This window comes from Chinchilla lanigera, unplaced genomic scaffold (assembly GCF_000276665.1).
Source record: "Chinchilla lanigera isolate Chin_1 unplaced genomic scaffold, ChiLan1.0 scaffold00113, whole genome shotgun sequence".
In the NCBI taxonomy this organism is placed as follows: domain Eukaryota; kingdom Metazoa; phylum Chordata; class Mammalia; order Rodentia; family Chinchillidae; genus Chinchilla; species Chinchilla lanigera.
Genome location: NW_004955514.1, coordinates 301,045 through 307,561, shown reverse-complemented (window position 1 = coordinate 307,561; position 6,517 = coordinate 301,045). Strand labels below are relative to the sequence as shown.

At 51.8% G+C, this 6,517-nt stretch overlaps 1 protein-coding gene across 3 annotated transcripts in view; it reads right to left on the bottom strand.

Moving 5' to 3' along the window:
• The window catches only part of Pcgf3 (polycomb group ring finger 3), a 42,709-nt gene extending 42,478 nt beyond the window's left edge, over nucleotides 1-231 (bottom strand). For 2 of the 3 annotated variants that reach the window (XM_005408674.2, XM_013506751.1), the window contains exon 1: nucleotides 28-231. The gene's annotated coding sequence lies outside the window, so the exon portion shown is untranslated. The remainder of the gene's footprint in view (nucleotides 1-27) is intronic. The other variant, XM_005408676.2, reaches the window with a different exon arrangement.
• Nucleotides 232-6,517: the final 6,286 nt, after the last annotated feature.

The following is a 6,517-nucleotide window of genomic DNA, read 5'->3' as shown; positions in this document are numbered from 1 at the left end:
CAGGCCGGGCGGGGCGGGCTCACTGACCTGAGTCTCAGGCGGCGGGCGAGCGGGCGCACGCGGGGGCTCGCCGGGAGAGGGAGGGGGCGCCGCTCCCTCCGGGTCCCCCCCAAGAGGAGGAGAAAAAAGCCGTCCGGAGTTTAAAACAAAGAGGCGGAAATGCCCGAGCCGAGCCGAGCGCTGTGTCGGGGGCGCCGCGGTTGGAGCATGCGCAGTGTGCAGCTCGGCTCCCACCCGGCGGTCGGGTGGGGGCGGGGCCTGGAGGGGGCGGGCCCGGGGTGGGGCCAGAGGGCGCAGGCGCATGGGGACAGCGCGCCACCAAAAAGAGGGAGTTGGTGGGGCGCGATGGGCGGGGAGGAACCCGGCAGCGAGATCACACAGGGGTGGGGCGGGGACGAGAGGGGCGTGGTCTGGAACCAGATCGGGCGCGGGGGCGGGGGCGGTCACCCGGACCAGCCTCGCGGGCACCCGGCGAACGAGCTGGAGCCGGACCCGAGACTTGGGGGCCTTCGCCTTGGACCCGGGGCTGGACCTGAGGCGAGGTTCCTCAACGGAAGCCGTCAGGTTATGGCATCCTCTCCATCCCGGGGACCAGGCAGGTGAGCTGAGCACCGCGGGCAGACGGATGCTTGTGCAACCTCGAGCTGTGAGCCCCGACCCGGATGTCCACGCCGAGTGAGGGACAACAGGGAAAAATGAATGTGTGTTGTCCTTGGAGACAGTGGTGAGCTGGAGTGGATCTCCGGGGGGCGGGGCCGAGGAGGGTTCGCTGGCCCCGCGGGACAGCTATGAGCCCCAGGAACGGGGTCCCACGAGGATGAGGCGGTTCTGTGAAGTTCCTAAGTTTGTAACATCTGAAAATGATGGTCGCCAAAGTGACCCCCCACGTGAAGTCTGGAGTCCAGGAGCAGCCAGCCATGGGCAGGGGACCACAGGCCTTAGCTATGGCCTGGGGAAAAGGGTACGAGAATGGGCTGTGGGCCTCCAGAAGCCTTGGACGTGGGTACACGGTGGGTGGTGGGCTCAAGGAAGGCAGGCAGAAAATGCATGGAGGCAACGAGCTGGGCCTCTGTTGCAGAGAGCTGAGGCCAAGAGGCTGCTCTTTTCAGGCTGAGAGCTCTCACGGTAATGCTGATGGGAGGCGCAGTTGGCAGGAGGGCCCTGGGCCAAGGGAGCGGCTGCCCTTTGCGGGAGCCCAGCAGCCCTTTCAGTCTCTGGGAAGGAGGCTTGCCTGGAACCAGAGAGGTGAAGTGTTAGTGTTGGGACAGCAAGAGACACAGATGGAGCAGCCTAGGCCTGAGTGCAGAGTGACCCTAAGAAGTCCTCTGGCTTGGTAGACAGACAGATCCCTGGCCACTTGGGTGCACATAGGCTTTATGGACATCAGGTGAGACCATGTCCAAAATTCACTGCAGGTCTAGGGTCCCTCCAGGAGGAGTATGGAGACCAGCATCTGGGCTGCCAGCTCCTCCTCCCTGTAATCACATTAGCCAGCAGCACTTCAAACCTTGACCCTAAACCCAGATCTTGTGTCCAGCCATCCCTCTGCTGGGATATGGTTAGAGAATTCCACTCCACATTGAAACTCCTGGCTTTGCCTGGAGGCTGTTACCTACCCAGGGGGCCCACCTGCCGGCACTGAGGATGGGACTCTGGGAAGTTCTTCTCCTTTCCTCTTGCCCTTGCACCACAGTGGCCAGGAACTTATTCATCAGAGCTCAGCTACTCGGGCCCCCAAAGCCACTTTCAACATAAAACAGTGACTCCCATAAAACCCAGCCCTAACCCTTGCCTTCAGGCTGTGTGTAGCTCACTCCTTGCCCCAGGGCCTCTCCTGGTGCTCTCTGACACACCAGGGATTACCTCCAGGCTGTGGCCCAGCTGCTCCCTGCCCCCACAGTGTGCCTCAGTGCTCTCCTAGCCAGTGGGCCCTTGCATTGCTGTGCTGGGAAGAATCTTACCACACTGGCAAGAAAACCCTTGCCACACTGGCGAGATTGTCAGGAGACAGGACTCAGTTGCTGTTGCTAGTGGAGGGAGCTGGGCAGTATCCAGCAAGTGAAATGGAGCATTGAGCCTTTGGCCCAGCAGCAGTCTTCAAGTGGGATGTGTCCCAAATACAAAAATGATGCAGGCACAAGACCGTAACTGCAGCATGATTTATAAGAGAAAAAACTGAAACCGGTCCACCTGACCCCTAGGTGCAATCAGTTGGATAAGTGATGAAACTCCCACATCTTGGGCACCTACGCTTGGAAAAGGACAGATGCCATCAAGCTCTGCAGAGTGACCTTCAGCACAGGGTTCAGGACACAGTCCAGAAGTGGGGTGGGTGAGGGTTTGCCGAGGCTAGTATTTAATATGCTGTCCGTTTGCCTATGTTGGAAGGCCTATGGATTTGGGGAAGACGGTAGCAGAAGCAGGAATTTTAAATCTCAAGTCCTCCTGTAAAATACAGAGTGGCAAGCAGGAAAACAAAACTCAGGTGACAGCACTAACTACAGAGCCAGGTGGAGGCCAAGCTCTAGCCTTACTGCACAATTAGCATATGTACACAAGGTCCTCATCACCCTGTTACAGCTTTGATCTAAAATGTCCCTCAAAAAAAATAAAATAAAATAAAATGTCCCTCAAATTTGGGAATTTGTCCCCTTAACAATATGAAATGTCCCTCAAAAGTCTTAGGTGTTTGGGGCTGGGGATTTAGCTCAGCAGCACAGCGCCTGCCTGGCAAGCACAAGGGCATGACTTCAATTCCTGGTACTGGAAAAACAACAAACAAACAAACAAACAAACAAACAAAAAAGTCTCAGGTGTTCAAAAGTGGAGCTTTTGGAAGGTAAATGGATCATGGGGGTACTATACTGGTCTGGTGCCACCAAGCTGCTGTGGAGGGTGGGGCCTGGTCAGAGGAGGTGGGTGCTGGGGGTGGGACCTTGTCCCTGGCTCCTCCCCACCTGCTTTCTGGCTATGAGGGTTGAGCATCTTCCTGCCTGCAGTTTGTGCCTTAGAATCAACAACCCCGGACTGGGGCCTCTGAAACCCTTCCTTAAATTGTGGGTGTCAGGTATTTTGTCCCAGTGGTAAGAAAGCTGAGCATTACACCCTCTCTCCCAAGCAACTGATACACTGGACAAAACAGATAAAATCATGATTTTCAGTACTCGAGAGGCTGAGGCAGTAGCATCACCATGAATTCGAGGACAGCCTGGGCTACATAGTAAGTTCAAGCCTGCCTAAACTACATAGCAAGACCTTGTCTACAACAAACAAATCATGATTTTCAGATTTGACACCAGGCAATGAAGGCCTTGAACCCTGAGAGAGGGACCAGGTAGGCCCTAGGGACAGATAGCTGGAGCCATAGGGCAGGGGACTGGAGAGGAGAGGCCACCTGGATGAGAGCTCCAGAGACCCATGAAGGTCCCAGCCCGTCAGCACAGCACAGCTGAACATGCATGGAAACTGCCAGGGCTAGGAAAGAACACCCACATGGAGGGGGCACAGTCTGGGACAGCTGGGGGTCCTTGTGTGCCCACTGACCCAGGAAGCCCTCATGGCCCACGGGCAGCCAGCATGCTTCCAGAGATGGATAGTAAACTAGGCTGCTCTGGCCAGCCTGATACAGTCAGGAGGGATGGAAGGGATCAAAGTATTTCCAGGTAACTTAGCTCTGTCTAGAACTGCACAGGAATGTCTGCTGAGATGCAGACAGGGAGCGTGTGCAGGGAAGTAGGCAATAATGTCCCTGGTCAAGAAGAGGAGCATGGTCTGTAGGGAGAGGCTGGTTACCCACTTGTCCTAGAAACAGGGGCCAGGGTAACACAGTGTTAGCTGTTGCGGACCATGTGCTGGACCCTCTGGAACGCGGAGGATCAGGTGAAAAGATAGATACTGCCGCGAAGGCTCACCAACAACACAGGCACAGGCTGGCACAAGGCTAGGAGCAGCAGTAGAACAAAACGTCCACAGGGGCAAATACAAACGTGCCATGCAGTTAAAAAACCCAGTCAGGGGCTGGGGATTTAGCTCAGCGGCAAAGCGCCTGCCTGGCAAGCGCAAGGTCGTGAGTTCGGTTCCCGGTACCGGAGAAAAACCAAAAAAAAAAAAAAAAAAAAACCCAGTCAGAGGGCATTGTAGGATTTGGAGGAACTAGCTCCTCAAGAAAAACTGTTAGTGGAGAAAGCCAGTTGTTTATCTTCTCATACAGACTCTGTCTCTGGGTGACCACAGGCTGCATGGGTGAAGGTTTCTCCGTGAATGATACAGCATTAAGTGAAGAAGAAATAATGGAATTGAAATAGCGACATGAAGTCATGGCTGTGGGTGGCGCCCATCAGTGACACCAGCATCACCAGAGACACATGGTCAGCTCTGTGTGCCTCTTATGGAAGCAAACGTCACAGCACCCTCAGGGGAAGTCTTGCCAGAAACCCCGCCTGGATCCAGGTGCACAGAGGCTCAGCACCCCATCTGCCCTGGCATCCCAGGAGCCAAGAGCTGCCCCTGACTGCCTCCTGTCACACCTTCTCTGGCAAGGCAGAGGGGAAGCTACAGCCAAAACTTCCTGCAGGAGCAGCCCAGCTGCGCTGCCTTTCCATCTCACACACTTCCCCTTTCTCACCTCAGATGCTCTCCCAGATAGAGTCCTGATCTGAGTCCCAACTGCACACTCTGCACTCTTCATCCTTTAGACCATGACTGGGTGTCTTATCCATCTGTGGGAAATGCAAGACGGGAACAGGCGTCCTGGGTTGTAAGCAAAAACCCAGGGTGAGGGACTGTTTTTGCCACAGGCCATTCTACAGGGAAAAAAGGTATTCAAGGGAGACAGTCGGTTGAAAAGGAAGTGGAGGAAAGGCTAGCATCTTCCTTAGAGTCAAACTAATCCAGACAAAGTGCATCCTACAACAAAAAGGGATTTTAGCCAGCAAGGTGGTGCATACCTGTAATCCCAGCACCTGGCAGGCTAAGGTAGAAGGGTTGTTTTGAGTTCTAGGTCAGCCTGGGCTACATAATGAGACCTTGTTTTAACCCCTCCTCCGAAGACCTGCGGATTTTATTTAATAAGGGTGTATCAATATCAGTTCATCAATTGAGGCAAATGCTCTACACTGTTACAAAGTGTAAATGACAAGGGAAAGAGGAGTGGGGCAGGAGATGGGCAGTATGTGGGAACTGTACTCTGATTAATTTTTCTGTAAACCAAAAATTGCTCAAAATAAAGCCTATTAATTTAAAAAAGCAAATTAATGTATGAAAGCTAAAACTTATATTCTGAAAACTACAAAACATTAGTGAAATAAACTAAAGTGGACCTAAATAAATGGGAAGATTTCTCAGGTGCATAGAGGGGGAGACATCATGGTTAAGATCCCGTATTCCGCAAAATGAGATTCAGCACAGTCCATACCAAAGGGCCAACTGGCTTCTTTGCAGAAACTGACAATAAATTGAAATTTGACCCTAAAGTTCCTATGGCAATTCAAGGGACCCAGAATAGCCAAACGATCTTACAAAATTGGCACAGGCCCACTTCCTGATTTCAAAACTTACAGCATGGCTATAGGGTTGGTGGTGTGGCACTGGTATGATGATGGATGGACACATGGATCAACAGCAGAATAAGCCCTCGCATCCACAGCCAATGGGTTTTGAAGGGTATCAACAGGATTCAATGGAGAAAAACATTGCTTTTTGACAAATGTTTCTGGAAAAACCTAATATTCCTGTACAAAAGAATGAAACTCCTACCATCCACCACTTACAAAAGCTAACTCAAATGAATCAAAGACCTAAACATAGAAGGTAAAACTGTGGAAACATTTCTGCATTAGAACAAAAAATATAGTCATAAATCTTCTTGACCTTGGATGAGGCAGTGGTTTGACATGACATCTAAGATACATACAAGTAACCAAGACAAATGAACTGGGTTTTGTCAAAATTAGAAATTTCCCTGTTTCAAAAGACGCCATGAGCTTTGCACAATGGCAGTATCATAGCCAGTGAGGTTTATCTGTGGTGTGATTATTGCTAATTGAAAACAAAAGACACCATGAACAAAAGGGATTAAGAGGGTTCTGGGGTGCAAGGGGCTTTTTGACAGGTTACTGGGGTAGACCCCCAGGCCTCACATGTGGTGGGTACTGTTCTACCACTGATCTTTGTTTCTGGGCCTTTGGTTTTTTTTTTAATTACTGAGACAGGATCTCAATAAGTTACACAGGTGGACCTCAAACTTGTGATTTTTTTCCCTTTCTTTTTCTTTTTTTGGTACTGGGGATTGAACCCAGGGCATTTACATTGAGCTACATCCCAGCCCTTTTAAAAAAATTTGAGATAGGCCTTTTAAAAAAATTTGCTGAGTCACTAAGTTGCCCACACTGGGCTCACAGTTGTGATTCTTCTTCCAGAATGCTGGGATCATGACTCAGCAATGAAAAGATAGGCTGGCGTGGTGGCACACCCCTGTAATCCCAGAATTTGGGAGACTGAGGCAAATTTGAGGCCAGCC